We start from the raw sequence: 19,419 nt of genomic DNA on the forward strand, positions 1-19,419 counted from the left end.
GAGACCTAACTGAGTTTCAATTGATAAATGATGGACAAAAGCAGCTACACCCAAAGAAAGAACACTGGGAAACGAATGTGAACTATCTGCATTTTTGTTTTTCTTCCCGGGTTATTTATACCTTCTGAACCCAATTCTCCCTATGCAACAAGAGAACTGTTCGGTTCTGCAAACATATATTGTATCTAGGATATACTGCAACATATCCAACATATAAAGGACTGCTTGCCATCTAGGAGAGGGGGTGGAGGGAGGGAGGGGAAAAAAATCGGAACAGAAACGAGTGCAAGGGATAATGTTGTAAAAAAAAATTACCCTGGCATGGATTCTGTCAATATAAAGTAATTATTAAATAAAAATTAAAATAAAATAAAATAAAATAAAATAAAATAAAATAAAATATGATTGTTCTCTGGGAGCAGGTTTCTTGGGGGGCTTCTGGAGGCAGCCTTAGTTTCAGGTCAGAGTAATAATCATCTCAAACACAGCCAGGGATTTAAGTACAGTCTTTTATTGTCTCTTCCAAAATAGCCCGGTTAGTTTTCTTAGAGGCCTATCTCTCTGCTTGGTTCCAAGAGCTCTTGCAGCTTGTCCTTTGTCGTCTACAGCAATTTTGAATCTTGGTTCTACTCCTCCAAATCCTTCCTTCTGTCTGACTGCAGTCTCTAGCTTGTCAATCTCCCGAACTCACTGACTTCTGGCTATCAATCTTTTTCAACTGACTCCTCCTCACTGAGCTCAGCTCTTTTTATGCTCTTTTTATGCTCTTTTAGAGGTGTAAACTCAAAGGTTGACTCCTCCTCTGAGAGTGGGATTATGGGAGGTGTGAATTCACAAAGTTACAAAGTTAACTTTGTATATCACCCATACTTGTGAACTCCAAAGTGTGAGCTCTAATGTGTAAACTCTTAAAGGTGTAAACTCAAGCACTGTTTCTATCAATTCCATTGAGTTATCACCTTGTTTCAAGTTCTGGCTCATAACATCAATGGAATAGATTAGGTACATAATACATAGTAACAAATAACCATAGTATTCTATTGTTTGATACATGTAAAGATCTAAACTTTGGGGATAAAATACACTAACAAAAAATGCTGGGAAGACTGGAAAGAAATTTGGCAAAAACTAGAGATGGAGTAATACTTCATTCCATATACCAAGATAAGGTCAATATGACTACATTATTTAGATAAGCAAGTTGGTGGAACATGGAATATTTTACTTGTAAGATCTATGGATAAGGGAAGAAATTATGACTAATGAGATAGAGAGCATTAGAGAATGTAAAATAGATAATTTAAATTACATTAAATTAAAAAAAAGTTCTGTACAAACAAATCTAATGCATCCAAAAACAGAAGGAAAGCAGAAAAATGGGGTGGGGGGAATTTTTTATGAGAAAGTTGTGATAAAGACCTTGTTTCTCAAATATATAGAGAACTGAGTTGAGTTTATAAAAATGCAAGTAATTTTTCATTTGACAAATAATTAAAGAATATGAACAGGCAGTTTTCAGAAGAAAAAAATCAAAGCTATTAACAGTCATATGACAAAATGCTTTGGAGTCATTATGATTAGAGAAAAGAAGTTTTAAAAGAACTCTGAGGTTCTAGCCTATTAGACTGGCTAACAGGACAGCAAAGGGAAATGGCACATGGTAGAAGGTGTTGGAATCTTTACAAACTGTTAAGTCATTAGAGTTGATAGAGACAATAATTATCTAATTTAGCATGGTTCAGTATCATTGATCTGATCTTACAAGGAGATGTTTTGGGCCAGAATTTGAAACAAGGTACTAAGTAGAACTAATAGATACAATGCTTATGTTTACACCTTTACTCATTGGAGTTCACACATTTGGGAGATTTCAGGGTTTAGTATGATATATCCAAATTCACACCTCCCTTGAAGCTCTTAGGGCCAGAGAGCACTATGGGAGAAAACCCATAATCCTACTCTCTCATATATAAGAAACAGACAGAGGCTCTCAAAGAGAGTTCAGCTGAATTAGATTGGCAGGGGAGCATCAAGTGAGTTCAGCCAGAAATCCTCTCTCGGAAGAGAGTTACTCTGAATTAGAGAGAGTTACTTTGGAACATTGACTGGGGTCGGAGAGGAGCACTCTAGGGAGGAAGCCCACAAGACCTCTCTCCAAGGCAAGGCAGATTCTTTCCATTTTCCACTTGGCTGTCTGGAGACTGAAGAAAGCAGAGCAGAATCAAAGGACAATCTGCAAGAGCTCTTGGAACCAAGCAGAGAGATAGGCCTCAACTAATCGGGCTATTTTGGAAGGAGAAAATAAACGTTTGCATTTTTACCAGTTGGCTGCATTTTGGGTGATTATTACTCTTAACCAAAACTAAGGCTGCCTCCAGGAAACTTCCCTGCGAAACCTGCTTTCTCCCAGAGAGAACTATCACTTTAAAGAAAAAGAATACCACAGAAGGGATATGGGAAAACTGGGAAACTAATGCATGTTGGTAGACTTGTGAAATGGATCCAATCATTATGAAGAACAATTTAGAATCATCCACAAAGTGCTACAAAACTGTGTATGTCCTTTGCTTTAGCAATACTATTACTAGATCTATATCCCTAAAACATCTTTATAAAAAGGAAAAGTACCCATGTCCAGAAATATTTGTAGCAGCTCTTTTTGTGGTGGCAAAGAAGTGGAAATTGAGGGGATGCTCAATCTTTGGGGATTGGCTGAAGTTGTGCTGTAGATTATGATAGAATACTGTGCTAAAAGAAAGATGAGCAGGAGGTTTTCTGAAAAACCTGGAAAGACCTACATTAACGGATATATATGACATAAGCAGAACCAGGAGAACATTGTCCAAAGTAACATGTCAATCCTGCACTGTGAATTTAAACTATTCTCATCAATATAAATGTTTATATTTTATAGACATATAAATAAGGTGTACATTTTATAAAAGAAGATAATGTGTATTTAATTATGTAAAGACAGATGCAAAATAAATTCCAAGTAATTGGTGCTGAGGGAAACACTAACAACTTGGGATAGGGATAAGACCTCAAGTCAGAAACACATGAGCTGATCTTTAAAGGAAACTAATGATTATAAATAGAGGTGAGGAGGGAGTGAACCAAAGTATGACAGAGAAGTTAAGAGATAAGAGGAATAAAAAATATTAACTATTAAGAATCACTGAATTTCACTGACAGTCTGGCATTCAGGTTTTATACAATACAAAATTCCCCAGATGTGACCGAGAAGCTTTCATAACTCCTATCCTTTTGCTCAATCCTTTTCTTAAACAGACACTCTTAAATGAAATTAGATCTTAGGGTGCAGGAACAATTAGCAAAAGCATTAAGAACAATTTAACAATCTAATGAGCTACTACATACATCTACCACCTGGTTTAAAAGTAAATGCAGACTATTCATTTGTTCCATTACTCTTTTCTTCCTCTACTTTTCCTATTTAATTTGGCAATAAAGCCTACTGAAAGCCATTTGCTAATTGCAGCATTAAGGCAAAATACTGTATTAAAGGGGAAAACTAGGTTAGACTTCCAGTGATTAGCAACTAGAGATCTTTCCAGTATCACTCTGTCGAGCAGGTTAATAGATAGGAAAATTAGCAACTAATTTAAATAATGACTCATTTAACAGATTATTGCTAATTACTTTACTAAGCCATCTGGTGAAAGCTGCCTGGAACCAGAATATACAGTAAAAGCACTGATTTTGTTTGTTAAATGGTTCCTTTGAGAACTACAATTCTAGAAATGAATCTCATTTGAACATATTTTTTTGAATAGAAACAGAAATTATTGTCGTGTCATTTTCCCAAAACTTGATATTAAATTTATTTTTAATAAGGAAAAACATGTTTCAATATTATTAATTTAATATAGAAGTATAGAAATTAGCCAAAGAGCCTTCTATGTTACAAATATACTATTAGATTTTATATTTAGAATCAACTCATATTAGAGAAAAAATAAAAGTTGAGATAAAATTCTAGTAGCCAATGAGCAAGTTACAGAGATTAAATCATACAATATTTATTCTCTTAGAATTTATATTCTAGTTAAACTGGTAATAAGTTCTAGAGACAAAACCTTGTTAGAATTCAGAAAGCAACAATTATGATGCTGGCTACTGTTTGGGAGTTGATAGAGCTTTTTTATTTTTAAGGAACTTATAAAGTGACCATTGAAAATTCAGAACCCGAGATTCTTAATTTAGGAGTCTGTAAACTTGGATGGGAAGAAAAATGCTTTCTTTATTTCCGTTAACCTCTACTGAATTTGTTATTTCTTTTAGTTGTTTAAAAAATTTACTAATTACAATTAATTTATAAGTTAAACCTACTATTTTTTTTTATTACTTCCTTTGAGTCATTGAAATGAGGCAAACCTAAATTAGTGTCAAGTACTGATCCTGAAAACAGCCTCCATTAAAACTAAACTTCACAATTCCAAACTTAATGCCCCATAATCACTTTGCAGCACAACATTTGCCATTTTCAATGCAGAAAAATAGGGGCTTCCTCAAAGTGTGCTGGTGAATGTTTAACAATTAGTTATTTGGGGGGAAAATGTACATAAGACACACTTTTAAGTTTAATTGTTTACTGATAGAAATTATTATAATATTTCATTAATACATAATTCTCCTTTTCTCCTATTTTCTTTTAAGATCAGCTCCTCTAAAAGATCAGTCCATCTCTGAAGGACATGGCTGACTGAGCACTCAAGGAACATGCTCTTCAATCTTGGTGGCATACCTACTAGGAGATCTAATTTCTATTTAGAGTATAAACAGAATCCACTCTGGGCAAGTCCTTACCCTGGGGAAAGGAGCATTTGTCCTTGTATCCCCTCTATTATATATTAGGGTAACCCAGCTCATAAAGGAAAAAAACCAGACAAACAGGTCTGGATGGAGATGGATAACCCTGTCCAGATTGCTAGAATGCTACGTCTCATTGATCAAGTCATGTTCTTAGCAGGAGGAGCTGAAGATTTCTAGCCCATCTCCTCATTAAATGTACACTAACCAGGGCTAATTTTCACTTGTTGTGGGGCATATTCTTTCAGAAAAATTTTTAGAAAATGCCTTCAGGATCTCTCTAAAGGTAGGATAGGGGAACATGGGGGGCTGTTTTTGACCATCAATTTGTTGATTGACTGCCTAATAAATTGATTGTTAATTACTCAGAAACTCTAGTATCCCTAGGGTTTTTTATTGCTCATATTACAGTGCAATGCCCGAGAAACTGAGGCAATATAGAGATTAGAGAATATTTAATAATTTATTTAAAAGGGAGAGATCTACTGGGATTAAATGGATCCATGGTTTGGTTCCAGGGCTGAATGAGACTATTGTCTCCAAGAATCCAGCAAATAATGTGAATTCTCAACGATACATACACAAGTAGTTCAGATATAGGGGGTAGATTGAGGCAGAGTGCTAAGAGTGGGAACAGGACTCTGACAGGATGGGGCGAGCCACCAGAGATGGGATGACATAGTGGAGGGAGGATCCCGGAGATGGGGAGAGGCATCTTGATAAGATGGTATCTGATATTCTGCTAGCTTGGAATGGGGAGAGACATTTTGATACTCTAAAATATAAGATCTTTTATCTTTATCAAATATTCTAATTAAGAGGGAGGGATGGTTTTGCAGGATTGAGCAGAACAATTATAAGCTGAGGCAGAACAATTAGGGGAACGCAGGCAGGATAATTTAGGGAAACTGAGTCAGGACAATAAAGGAGAATTGTAGCATAACAACAGTATTTTTATTAATATTCAGCTTAATTCAGTAGCATGAGTATTTTCTTAATCATTTACATTTAATCATTACATCTAGACAATTAACAAACAATAAACAAGTCTTTATTTGTAGTATCTGCCAAATGCCAAAGTGTAAATGCTCATGCTGGAAATTTAACAACTAGGTCTCTCAATTATTTTGAGCTGGCTCCAGCACACTCTAGGGCTTTCAAGGTTGCTGCAGATCACAGACAGAGATAGAATCTAATCCAAAATTTTCATTTTATAGATGTGACAACTGACAATTAGAGGGATTAAGAGATTCGCTGAGATCATAAAGATAGTATTACTTTTATCCACTAGAAGAATGGAGCCCAGATTCCTTGATTTCAGAGTCAGTGTTCTTTTCATTGTGCCAAGCTGTCTCCCTACCCTTTCTTTCTCTATCAGTAGTTTCAAGAGCTGGGGTCTAACCTCAGTTTCCCTTGGGGAAAGAACTTGAAAGCCTTCTTGAAGAAGCGACCCTGAAACTTTACAACTCTTTGAAGGAGAAATTCTCCTTGGACTCTGGCTCAGTGAGGGACCCCATCTGAGGCAAACAAGATAAACAGCTTCATTCTGTTATCTAAGTGGGGTTGAGTCAGTCCTGAGTTAGAAGAATTCCAACCCTATTCAATTAAAGAAACTCATTCAATTTTATTCAAATTCAGCTCAAACTGAAACCCAGCTTGTTGCCAAAACTCTTATTATAAAAGAGCCAATTTAAAATCCTCTCTTTGCAGAGGTTCTAAACATGCCATGCTATGCCATGTTGTGCCAAGGAGGCCTCTGACCACTGGAATAATATTCTTTTCCAGTGCAATCCTCTTTTTACCCTCACTTATTTTCCTAACCAGACTTTATGCCTTTCGGTCAGCATTTCTAACCTTACTTCCCAATCCCTATGATAAATCGCTTTTATCAGTCTAGTTTTTCAGGTTTGTAAATTCCTTTACAGAGAATCTCTGCACCACCAGAAGGGGTTTTCCCCAAACTCCCTATCCTTGCACTGAATCCCAAAGGGGTGTAGGGGAGCCAAACCTCTCCATTTGGTTCCCTGACCCAAACCACCTTATCATTTAACTTTCTGACTACCAGAAACCCTAATCTCATTTTGGTTCCCTATAAAAGGGAACTCCAAAATCTAAACCTCATTATATTTTTGGCTCCCATACCGGGAGCCCCCAAAACTAGACGTCCTCATCATTCTGACTTTAGAAATATATAGAGTCTGTACATACTCTGTCATCACATACTTGTATTATCACAAAGTGCTGAATCTTATGTTTTATTTTAAAAATTTATATATTTGTATGAATAAACATTTATTTCCTCTCCTTTTCACCTTTCCCCTTTCCTTCAAAAAAAAAAAAAAAAAAAAAAAAAGGAAAAACATTCCGATCTCTAGTAACAAATATACAAAGTCAAGGAAAAAAAAAATCATTCAATGATTATGTCCAAAAATGTATGTTTTATCTAGCATGGAATTCTATCATTTCTCTTAGGAAGTAGGGAGCATGTTTCATCATTGATCTACTTATGCTTGGTCATTGAAAGACTTAAGAACTTTAACTGATGCAGAGCGTTGCAAGGAAAGGGCTAACAAGGGGGAAACTAAGGCAATCTCTATCAACTAGAGAATGGCTGAGCAAGTTTTTATTTATTTATTTTTATTGACATGTGCCCAGCAGAACATCAGGGAAGATTCAAAATATATAACAATAAATTGCCATTTCAAAAAAGAATATATAATAGTAGAACAAATTATATTCATGAGTCTATCTTTTCTTTATTTCCTCGTAAAGTTGTTCTTTTGTTCTCTGCTGAATACTTTTTTTAACTTAACTCTTCTTTCTTTTTTTTTTTTTTTCTTTTTTATCCCCCTTACTTCCTCTAAGCTGGCTACAGTTAAGCAAGGATATTTTTATGTGTGCCACTTGTCCCAATCTTCCAAGATTGCCAAATATGATAGAGTTCTTATTCTAGCATCCTCTTTGTTCAGATTCAGAATTGATAAAACATAAGGCATTGTATGTCAATGAACTTTTAACAAAGAAGTGTCCTATGGGGAAAAGTTCTTTTGGGACACTCACAGGGACATAAATGAAAATTCAGCAAAGAATGCAGAGTGGTTGGACAGGTAAGAGGAGAACCAGTATAAAGTAGGGTCACAGAAATCTGGAGAGGACTGATACCAAGGACAAACACTATCAAGACTGTGAAAAGGTGCATATAAAAAGAAGTAACATTGAAAAAAAGGCTCAGATTTGTCAATCATATCATTGATAACTTTGAAGGAAATAATTTCAGTTGAATAATGAATATGGAAGGCAAACAAGACATATATCTAACTTTGTAAGATTAAAATAATAATAGGATTATAAGGTTAAGTTTCTCTTTCTGAAGCAGGAGGGAACTGTTTCCTTTACTAAAGTTGTGGTCCCTTTAAGAAACTGTATTTCCTGCAGAATGTTGGAGGGGATGTGGGAAACAGGGACACTGATACATTGTTGATGGAATTGTGAACACATCCAGTCATTCTGGAGAGCGATTTGGAACTATGCTCAAAAAGTTATCAAACTGTGCATACCCTTTGATCCAGCAGTGCTACTACTGGGCTTATTACCCCAAAGAGATACTAAAGAAGGGAAAGGGACCTGTATGTGCCAAAATGTTTGTGGCAGCCCTGTTTGTAGTGACTAGAAGCTGGAAAATGAAAGGATGCCTATCAATTGGAGAATGGTTGAGTAAATTGTGGTATATGAATGTCATGGAATATTATTGTTCTGTGAGAAATGACCAGCAGGATGAATACAGAGAGGACTGGCGAGTGAACCCAGGAGATCATTATATACCTCAACAATGATACTGTTTGAGGATGTATTCTGATGGAAGTGGATCTCTTCGATAAAGAGAGCTAATTCAGTTTCTTCTTATTTTTTTAAATAACTTTTTATTGATAGGTTTTCTTTCCAGGATGCCAGCGCCTTTGATCAATTAGAAATCCTGCTCAAAAAATACCCCTTTGAAGTGGTGTTAATTCCAATAGGAGATCCGGGTTGAAAAATGATAAGAATTTAAACCTGGGAACCCCAGCTCCTGAAGCCCCCACCAAGAATCCTGGCCTAATCAGCTTGGGCTATCCCTGCCCCCATCAAGATACCCAATATAACAGCCTCCCTCAACTAAGGTCTTTGCAGAAAGGCCCTAGGTAGCTTACTTAGCTACCAGGACACTTCTGCCCACTGAGAAAGCATTCTCAGTGCCAAAATTCCATTTCCCACTAGAAACTGATTTCTATCCAATGATAAACTTTCATTTTGCAACTAATTTGCAACTAATAATTCAGGAATGAGTGAATTCTTTCACTCCTAAATTTAGGAGAGCAGCTGATTTAAAGGGGATATTTAACAACTCTCTTATTGCCACTAACCTTTTGACCACCAGGAATTGAGATCATTCAAACCGAATCATTTCTAGCAGATAGAGGAAGGGTTGTTGACTAAAGATTAAGTTACTCTTTTCAGTCTTTATGGATAAATTTATCTACTCCTTCCCTTACTTTTTTTCCCTTGAGCTAGAGGTTTACTTCAAGTTGACTAATGTAATCTTGGAAGATGGGGGAATGACTTTTAACCCCCGCGCCCCCCCCCCCCCTTCACTTTTAGAGTGAGCACGATGAGGTGTGAGAAAGTAGAAATTCCTGAGATATCCTAAGACTACCTGACGATTGAATATCAACCTAATCTTTGTTTTTCTTTCCAATAAAATTATCTCCTTGATTCTGCTTCTTTGCTCAAATCCCTTAGAATCAGCCCACTGCCAAGCAGCTTAATTTGTTGCTTCTGCCTTTTTTGTTAAACTCCCTCTGCTAAGCTCCTTGGAAATTAGCCTGCTGTCAAGTAATATAATTAATCTTTAACCCTTAACTTGAATATCCCTTAACTGAGTGTGTGAATTCTTTTGCCAAACCCATGACAAGAATCAGAGGAATCCTAATTTTGTAGGGGTGTCTTTCTTCTCAACATTTTTGGTGTCCAATATGGGCCTCCCAAATGTTATGCCTTCCTTGTTAAGGTAAGCCCTTTTTATCTGCTCCTATTGCCAAGGGATACCCAAAGTTTCTAGGAAAATTTATTTGAGTTGTCTGAGCTCTATGCTCTGCAAATTTTCCTTGCCAGGAATGCCTGACTGGGAATCTCTTGACATTTCTCTGCAAAGTTCCTTTTTGACTAAGGAAACTTTGCCACTTTTTTTCACCCTCCCTGGGATGCCAGCAGAAATGAGGGGGCTATAGGTCTAGGAGTTCTAGGGCTCGTGGCAAAGATGGAACAATTCACTTCTATCACTATATCTACTGGAGGGCAATTGAAAGCAAAGGCCCAATAGTCCTTTCTGAGACTATCCCTTTATGAAGATCTGGACCCTGTGTCCAGCAATATTTCTTCAACTCTGTACCCTTCCTCTGGACCCTCACTTCTTAAGTTGAAATCACCTGGCCCTGCTCCTCAGTCCCTCCTATATTAGGAGTGCATTCCCCTTTTCTTTCTCTAAGGATCCTGAGTCTGCCATCCCTTCTAAACTCTGTCCATTGAGAGAAGTGATCAGACTCTCAAGGAGGAACACTCAGTGTGCATACCTTTTTCAATGTCAGAGCTTTCCCATATTAAGGAAAAACCTGGCCATTACTCTGAGGACCCCATTAGATATAATGAGGACTTTAAAACCATCTTCCTCAAATTTTATCTTATCTGGGGAGATGTTAATGTCATTCTCTCCTCTTACTATGCCAGAGAGGAGAAAAAGAGAATCTAGGATCTAACCCAGAAATTTGGGGATGATATAGCTAACTCCTCCTCTGATAGATATCCTACAGGGACTATTGCTGTCTCAGTTGCAGACCCTGGGTAGAATTATCAGAAAAGAAGCAGAGACAGAGAGAGAATGGATTATTTTCTAATCTGCATCATTGACGGTATCAAGAAAGGAATTAATCAGGTTAACTGTGAAAAAACTTAAGGAAGTTAACCAAGGAGCTGAGGAAAATCTTGCTGTCTTTCATATGCTTTGTAGAGGTTCTAAAGAAATATACTAGCCTGGATCCCACTTTTTCAAAGGACCACTGTCCTCAGCATATATTTTATTAGTCACTCTGCCCCAGACATTCAGAGGAAGCTGCAAGAGTTAGCCTTGGATCCTTAAACTCCCCAGACACAGCTGTTGAAAACAGCTTTTGGAGTTTTCAATAAGAGGGACCAAGCTGAGGCAAAGAAGTATGAATGCAGGATCAGGGCAAGAATCAGGAAGCTCAAATTTTAGCTAATGCCATATCCAGGCACCATATGGGTTCATGCCTGAAATGCCACAGCCATAGACACTGATCTCGTATTTGTCCTCAGAGGAAACCCCAGACCCATGCCCTGAGTACAACACAGGACACAGGACATTGTGGACAGGAGGGACACAGGAAGAAAGACTGTCCACAATGGGATTGAGCTGATGCAATATAACTTCTAGGGGAGACAGCAATGATTTTGAAGTCCTTAGGGGGCTTCTATTTTAACAACAAGTCAGTGATTCTAAATCTTCTGGCTTTGGAGTCTGCCTCAGAGAACTCCCACATCCAGTCTAAGAATAACAATCTGTCTGATTCTGAATAGATTACTCCTAATTCTTTGATGACTGTCTGGCCTCAGGATAGTCCCAAAATCAAACTTCTGAGACAATAAGTGATAATCCATTGGTCAATGAGAACCAAACAGCAGAGACACTCCTTAGTCCTAACTCTGGGCCTTAAAATTAGCATATTTATAACATGAAGAACTAGATAAATGTGTCTCCTTGCTTCTGTTTCTTTGCTAAATTCTTTTTGGAACTTAGCCAGTTTCAATTGGCAAGACAATTACAATAAACTTTGATCCTTGACCAGGAAATTAATTCAACCCTGCAATTCTTTTGAAACACCTTAGCAACCCTGGTCTGTGACTCCAAATTTTCCAACCTCAACAGAGCCACCTCAGCTCAATGCTCTGTCCTCTGGTCTCCTCAGAACCAAGAGCGACAATGCCTAGGATTTGGCCAGCCTCCACCTTGCTCTATCATTATGTCGGAACTCAGGGTAACTGTGGATGTGCCAGGTAAGTCCACTAAATTTGTCTTTGATTTTGTGGAAGCTCTTTTTCTGTTCTACCCTGGTACTGTAGTTCTATCCTACCCTATCCTCTTAAAGTGATGGGAATTGAAGGGAATTGTTTTGATTCCTTCTCTCTGCCTTGTCAGTTTAGTGACTTGTTATTCAGTCTTTCCTTATCATATCCTCCTGTCCTGCCCTCTTGTTGACCGTGAGTTAATGGTGAAATTGGAGACCCAACTTTCTCTTCTCTGACCTTCCTGTGTATTTGAATAGGCACTTGCTAAAGATTTAAGAAATCTGCAGCTGCTTAATAGCAGTCTCATTATCTACAGCCCGACCTGAGAGACTGCTTGGCTGCTGTTTTTAAAACCCTTAACTTTCTAGGCTCCTGAGGGTATAAAGGTTCTTTGTCCGTGACCCACATTACCTGTCAGTCTGTTAAATATTTGGGCCATGAATTGGCTCCCATCTCCTGTTCACTTAAAGAGGAGAGGAATCAGGAAATCGTGTCACTCCCATAACCTGCCTCAAAGAAACAACTGCAATCTTTCCTGAGCATAACTGAATTTTGTAGAATCTGGATACCTAACTTTGAGATTATTGCCCAGTCTCTCTGTAATTCTATTCAAGGCCCTGATACATTTTCCCTCGACTGAGGTCCTGATCAGACCAAGGTTTTTAGGAGTCTACAGGCTAAACTGACTTCTGCCCCAGCATTAGCCCTGCCTAATTGAGAAAAGCCATTTACTCCATATGTTGATGAAAGGCAAGAACAGGCAATAGAGTTCTACAAATATACTTTGTATATTTGCTTGATGACTTTGTACCTAACTTTATTTTTCTTTCAGACAATTAATTTTAACAAAGAGAAAGAACTCTTCATTGTGTTAGACTGGAGTGAATGAGGGGACAATGGCAGAAGGCATCTTGATGAGGTGAGACAAGGAGGAGGGAAGAAGAGGGAGCTTTCTGGGATTCACTTCAATTTTTTCAGTATCAATAGATGAAGCAAGGTTCTCACCTGAGATGAAAGAGGAAGAAGAAACCGTAGGATATTTGAAGAGAGATAAAAATGTTTAGAAAAGCCATTGTGGAGAGTGGTAGTGAATTAATTATTATCCTTCAATTTTTTAGTTGTGTCTGATTCTTTAGGATCTCATGAATCATACTGATCATGGGATTTTCTTAGCAAAGATACCAGAGAGGTTTATTGTTTTCTTTTCCAGTAGATTAAGGCAAATGCAAGTGAAATGACTTGTCTGGAATCACACTAGTGGCCTGCTTGTCACTAGTATCTGAGCTTGGATTTGAACTAGATCTTTCTGACTCCATCCACTGAGTCACCTAACTGCCCCAATGAATTAACTAAAGTGAGGTAAAAGAATTAGTTTGCCACAATAAGGGGCTAGTTGAGATTATATAACATTATTTTGTAGTGGACCCAGTCAGCCCAAGTTCATGATTTTTGTCTAGCTTCACTCAACAGTATTTGAGTAGCAGTGAAGAAAGTGGACAGTAGGAGTAATCCAATAATGAGGTTTAGCAGGACAAGATTGGTGATTAGGATAAGGGACTTGAGAAAAAAATCCCACACATAGATGAATATAGATAGTACAAAGGTGATGTCTTGGGGTGTCAACTGGGGGGGGGTGTGGAAATCATGGTAAGCTCTCATGATACATATATTCTTCTACTTTAGTTATCCACATGGATGTGTCATGTCCTATATTTCATCTTTTATCTCCAATATCAAAACTTCTGTTTTTCTTTCTGATTATAACTTTCTCTTCTTCTGTCTCTCCCTCTATCTCATTCCTCATGAACATTTTCTTCATTCTCATCTTGACCTAGACGCTTCTTTCCTCCTTTCCTGCAACACTTATACTGAGATAACTTTCTGTTCTTCAAAATTTTGAATTTACATCATCTCCAATCCTCTACTCTTTTGCTTCAATTTCTGAGAAAGATATAGCCTTTCTAATTATGGCCAATCCTTTTATACATGTACTACTGATCTAATCCCAACCCATCCTGTCTCCTTCTGGGGAATGCTCCTTCAAACATTCCTCTATTCATTTTCTGTCTCTTTTCATTTACTGGTTATGTTCCTGCTGCCTTACAAAAATACTCCTTTTACTTATGTTTCTTTATGTTACAAATCAATCACATGGGAAGACATTGCTTATTAGAGGTTATCAGATCTGCCACACTGGGTTTAAGTTCATTCCCAGCCTTTAAAAATACCCTCATGATCAACAGAATATCTATTATTGGAGGGCCAGGGGAATGTTTTGTTTTTTTTTTCCTGTGGAGAGTCCCTGTATTTCTAGCACACATACCTTTATGTGTTTTGCACCTACCAGGTTAATAAGTTTAATAAATAAATGGTCATTTAATGACATTTGTCAAGGAACAAATATGACAAATTGTATTATAATGCCGGAGAAACTGAGGCAGGAGAGAGATTAGAGAGTTTTTAATATTTTATTAATGGGAGAGTAAGATTGACTGGACAAGACTCTCGTCTCAAATTATCCAGTGCTGAATGGGAGAATCTCTAACCTTTATGTACCTTTGGAGATAAAGAAGAAGGAAAGAGTGGGAAAGTCCCTGTCAAGCTGGAAAAGGCCATAAAACAAAACAAAACAAAACAAAAAACAAAAAAAAAAACAAAAAAAACCAAAGACAGGATGTCTGAATACCCAGAGATAAAGATGTCAGTGAAATATCTTGGAATATTTTAGAGGGATATAATAAATTCTTGAGGACAGAAAATAATCAGGAGGTCTACTCTCTTGTTTATCTTGCTTGGGCTAACAATTTATAACCTTAGAGTAATTGGTCCTCAGCCTTAATGGACCAGAGGGAGATTTACAGCTTAGGGGAGTAATTGGGGAGACTGAGACAAGGGAAACTTGTACAAGGAAACTGAGTCAGGACAGTTAAAGAGAACTGTGGCATAACAGTATCTCATTACTCTATCCACTCCAAATTTTGAAGGAAAACAGTTCAATTTTTCAGTGCTCAAACCAGCAATAAAAATTTCATGCTATATAAAATGTCAATATTAGAATCTTCATAATGCTCCAAATTCTAACTTGCAATTCTTTATTTAACTTGAATTTGTGGGACACTTGGGTTAAAAAACACTATTAGAAAATTAGAAGCTACATATCATCTTGTCTGATTTTCCCAATTTAGATAAGAAAACTGAAATATAGATAGCAGCAATGACTTATTCAAATATCACACAACTATTAAGCAAGATAAAGCATTGATTTGGACTCAAATCCAATATACTTTCAATTTCAAGACATTTGAATTTAAGTGTATATATCTTTTAAAAATATTTTAAACATTTTTACATCACTAAGATTCCTTATTGACTCTCCTTCTTCCAGTGTACACTCTCTTACAATAAATTAAAAGGTATGGATAAGTAAAACTAATTGGTCCCCTCTGATAATAATGCCATACTCATGTAAATATTCCACAATCTCTCTATTAAGAGAAGGGAAACTTGTTTCACCATCAGGCCCCTGAAATTAAAAAAAAAAAATGATGTTTAAAGTTCTCATATCAGAGCAGCTAGGTGGCAGAGTAGATAGAGTACCAGCCCTGAAGTCAGGAGGACTGAGTTCAAATCTGGCCTAAGACACTTAAAACTTCTTAGCTGTGTAACTTTGGGCAAGTCACTTAATCCCAATTGATTCAGCAATAAATAAATAAACAATAAATAAAGTTTTCATATCTTTTGCTATAGTTTTCTTTGAAGGGTGCATTCTACAGCTTCCTCTTATCACATCAATATTTTTAAATGTTTCAATCTTTTTTTAAAAGAACATATTACATTGATGATGTGATAGATACTTCAAAAACACAAAGAAATTTTGAAATGTCCATGGAAAATATGAAAAAATGAATATACTTATATACATTTCAAATTATAAAAAAGCAGAATAGACGATCTGGGATATCTTCATATGTTTCTATCTTAAGGTCAAAGAGGATGAAAATTATAATGTCCTAACTATCAAGCCAAGACAAATATACAAAATCCTGTTTAGCACATATAAACACATTCACACAGATCCTAAAAAACTTTGTTTCAATTGTGCAGAAGAATTACTACTATTGTTACAATTAAGGTTTTCTCCTATCCTTAAGCTGGAAGAAAATTACCATTTCAAGAATGTACTCAGCATTGGCAAGGAGGTGGAGTTTTAGAAACAATACTACTATTGTAAAGGCAAATGGTTCCTTTCTGGTAAACAGCTGAGTCATCAGTACTATTGTACTCTTACCCAAAGTAAAGTTGGCAATATAGGAAGTGTTTCTAAAATCCATTTTCTAATTTGATTTGTTTTAGAGATAATATTGCTTTATTTCCTTGGATTTGTCCCTTTCTGTGATTCAAGAGACTGATCCACGAGACAAACAACAGAATATTGGAATTAAAGTGACTTTTAATGCTATGGGGAAAAAAATTTCAAGTAGAAAACATTAAATTCAATTTTAGATTTGAAATAGAAATAGAAAAAATTCAAACCTGTTCTACAACAGTTTCTAATTTTTAGTTATTATCTAGGAATATTTTTCTTGTAAACTCAGTGTAATAAGAATTTTTATACAGATGAAAGGAACATATATTATTTTGGGGATGGAGAGATTGATGAGATTAGATTCATGGAACTAAAATGATTTTAGGGTTCCTGGTGGTCAGGGAGTTAAATGATGAGATTAGTGGCAGATTTGGGGTTCAGGGAACCAAATGAAAGGTTTGGCTCCCTAAATCTTACCCTTGTGATTTAGTGCATGGGTAGGGGAGTTTTGGGAATCCCTCCTTCTGGTGGCACAGAGTAAAGAAATTTGTAAAGAATTTTCTTATCTATATTGGTATGTATATTAAAGAAATTTTGTAATTTGCATAAAGAAATTTACAAATCTGAAAAGCTAGACTGATAAAAAGAGGTTTATTATCGGCATTGGAAAGTCAGCCTTTGCTATGCATGAATAGAAAGTCTGAATTCCTTAGTGGAAAGGTCCCGACAGGAGAGTAAAATTTCTAGTAGAGAAATCCCGACAAGAGAAAGTCTTGTTAGGGAAATAGGTGAAGGATAAAGAGAGGATAACACTGAACCAGCAAGCAGAGTTTGCTAATATGCCAGGAAAAGAGAGAGTTTCCTTGGCATGGCATATTAGCTCCTCTGCAAGGATTGGGTTTAAAATTGGCTTTTTTATAATAGAAGCCTTTGGCTACAAGCCGAGGACTGCTCTCCCTCCCCATGAGCCTGGTGGGTGAAGTTTGAGCTGGAATTGAATAGAAAATCTTAAATTGAATAGGATTGAAATCTTCCAGCTTAGGACTCAACCAACCCCACTTAGATAACAGAATGAAGCTGCTTGTCCTCCGGTGGGCAGGGTCTTTACAGTAGCAGGATTCAAAAACAAAGTCTCCTTTAAGGAGCATCTTAAGTGCTCTACCTCATGGCTTATTCCCAAAGTCAGAGATAGAGAAAGAGAAAGAGTTTTGTGGATCTCCTTGTCCAGATGAGGGAAAATGTTAATATATTCAAAGATTTTCTATGTGGAGGGGTTACCTTTGTGGGGATACATATCAGGCATATCACCTAGATGTTACATTGTATGGATTCATCTGTCATTTGGTGAGGTGACTTTGCATTGGCAGGGACAAGCAGAGTGATTTTCTGTCTAAGATTTCTTGAATCTGCAGGGATCACAGTTATTTACTAGCATAAAGTAAAAATTAAAAAAAAAATAATGTCCGACTTCTAAGATAATTTTGATTTCTTGAATATTTAATTTGTTGATTTACTATGCTTAAGAATTATAAATATGAAGACTAATATAAATAACGCAGATGTGACATATCTATAGTGTTGGCGTATAGTAATGTGGACAGAAACACATAGAGCTAAGTCATCTCACCTAAGAAATAAAGTATCAAGGATGTCTTATAAAATGATATTTAAATATAGGGAACTATGAGAATTTACCTAAACATATGAAGAAATTTTAGTTTTTTAAAAATTTTATTCATTTTCTATACCTTACCTAAATTCCTAGTATAGTGGTTTCAAAGAATGATTCTAATAAAACTAATCACAGAGGCAGAGAGAATAGTTTATAGAATTAAGTAAATGTAATTAAGATAGAAATATCTAGATAGATATTAGAATTAACCTGAAATATAAGTCCACCAAAAATGCTAGAAATAAATATAGATATTAATAGTCTTTCCCTCAATACAGACCTAAGTTAGAGTTTTCCTCAGGATAAGAGTCATATTTTGGGGGGAGGAATAAACATGAATTAGAAATGGAAATAAACGTTTGGATTAGAAATGTAACTGAAATGTGCATGAAGTCAACTTGGCACAGTAGCAGGAAGCAGTAACATGATCTCTACCTCCAGACTTGTTAAGAAAGATCTAGAAATTGCACCAGACTAAATCCCAATAAGGAAATGCAAGATAAAGTCACACTAAGTCATTTGTTTATCATAGTAGGTTTTGGGTATGTCTAAAAGCTCCTTAGCTGTGGATTATTATCATGTATCAGAACAAACAGAGGCCCAAGACAGTGGTGCTAATATACATACCAAAGCACCTTGGCAACCTGGAAACAGATGTCAACAGGCAGCTTTGTTGCCTACTATTTAGTTCCAGGTTACAAATCCAATTCAGATTGAATAGGACTAGGACTAGTTCCCTTCCTGGACAGGTTATGTATGTGTACTGTGGGAATAGAAGGGTCAGAAGCAAGTAGCAGCTGATGACTTTGAAGACAGCAGGGAAATAACCTGGGCATAAATTCTAGACCAAAGAAAGTCTATTTCATTAGTTCTGAAACAGCACATATTTGTAGTTGGCTGGCAGGAGCTAGCAGCCACCCTTGCTCAGATCTAAGTCCAGGCCAAGAATTTGCAGAGCTTATTGGGGGCTGAGAGGACAGTGAGACAGCAATAAGATTTCCCCCTGGACCCATTCCTGTGAAAGCCTTGAAAGCTCGCAGATTTCAAGCCTGAGATATCTCAGAGATCTTGAAATAATACAGGAGTTAATACCCCAAGAAAGCAACACAAGGACCACTTCTCTCCAAAAGAGGATAGTGCACATTCCTGATATTAAGTGCAATATTAGATAGAAGGCTGGAAAAAAATGAGTAAATTTTTTTTTAAATTTCATCATAAAAAAACTATCATGGTAATATGGATATTCAAGACATAAATCCAGGAGAAGAGAACAACTCCAAAATATCTACACACAAAGCCTCAAAGAAAACAGTTTGGATACAATTAAATTAGAATTGTTGGAAGAAAAAAAGAAGAGTTTAAAGTTTTTCTGCCAGTGAAATGAGAATTCTTAAGAAAAAGATTATAAAAGATATGATCTCTATGAAAGGAAAAATTAGAAATGGCAAGAATTGGCATAAGAAGTAGAAAACTTTACCCAAGAAACAACTCC

At 36.5% G+C, this 19,419-nt stretch overlaps 1 protein-coding gene and 1 long non-coding RNA gene across 2 annotated transcripts in view; one reads left to right on the forward strand and one right to left on the reverse strand.

Annotated features, from left to right (window-relative positions):
• BACE2 (beta-secretase 2) overlaps window positions 1–19,419 on the reverse strand; it is an 83,639-nt gene that overhangs the window by 58,595 nt on the left and 5,625 nt on the right. The window lies entirely within an intron of this gene.
• LOC127553776 (uncharacterized) overlaps window positions 11,786–19,419 on the forward strand; it is a 49,198-nt gene continuing 41,564 nt past the window's right edge. Inside the window, exons 1-2 of the long non-coding RNA XR_007951824.1 lie at window positions 11,786–11,937; window positions 12,782–12,868. This is a non-coding gene — a long non-coding RNA (uncharacterized LOC127553776). The remainder of the gene's footprint in view (window positions 11,938–12,781; window positions 12,869–19,419) is intronic.

Source organism: Antechinus flavipes, chromosome 3, assembly GCF_016432865.1.
Source record: "Antechinus flavipes isolate AdamAnt ecotype Samford, QLD, Australia chromosome 3, AdamAnt_v2, whole genome shotgun sequence".
NCBI lineage: Eukaryota > Metazoa > Chordata > Mammalia > Dasyuromorphia > Dasyuridae > Antechinus > Antechinus flavipes.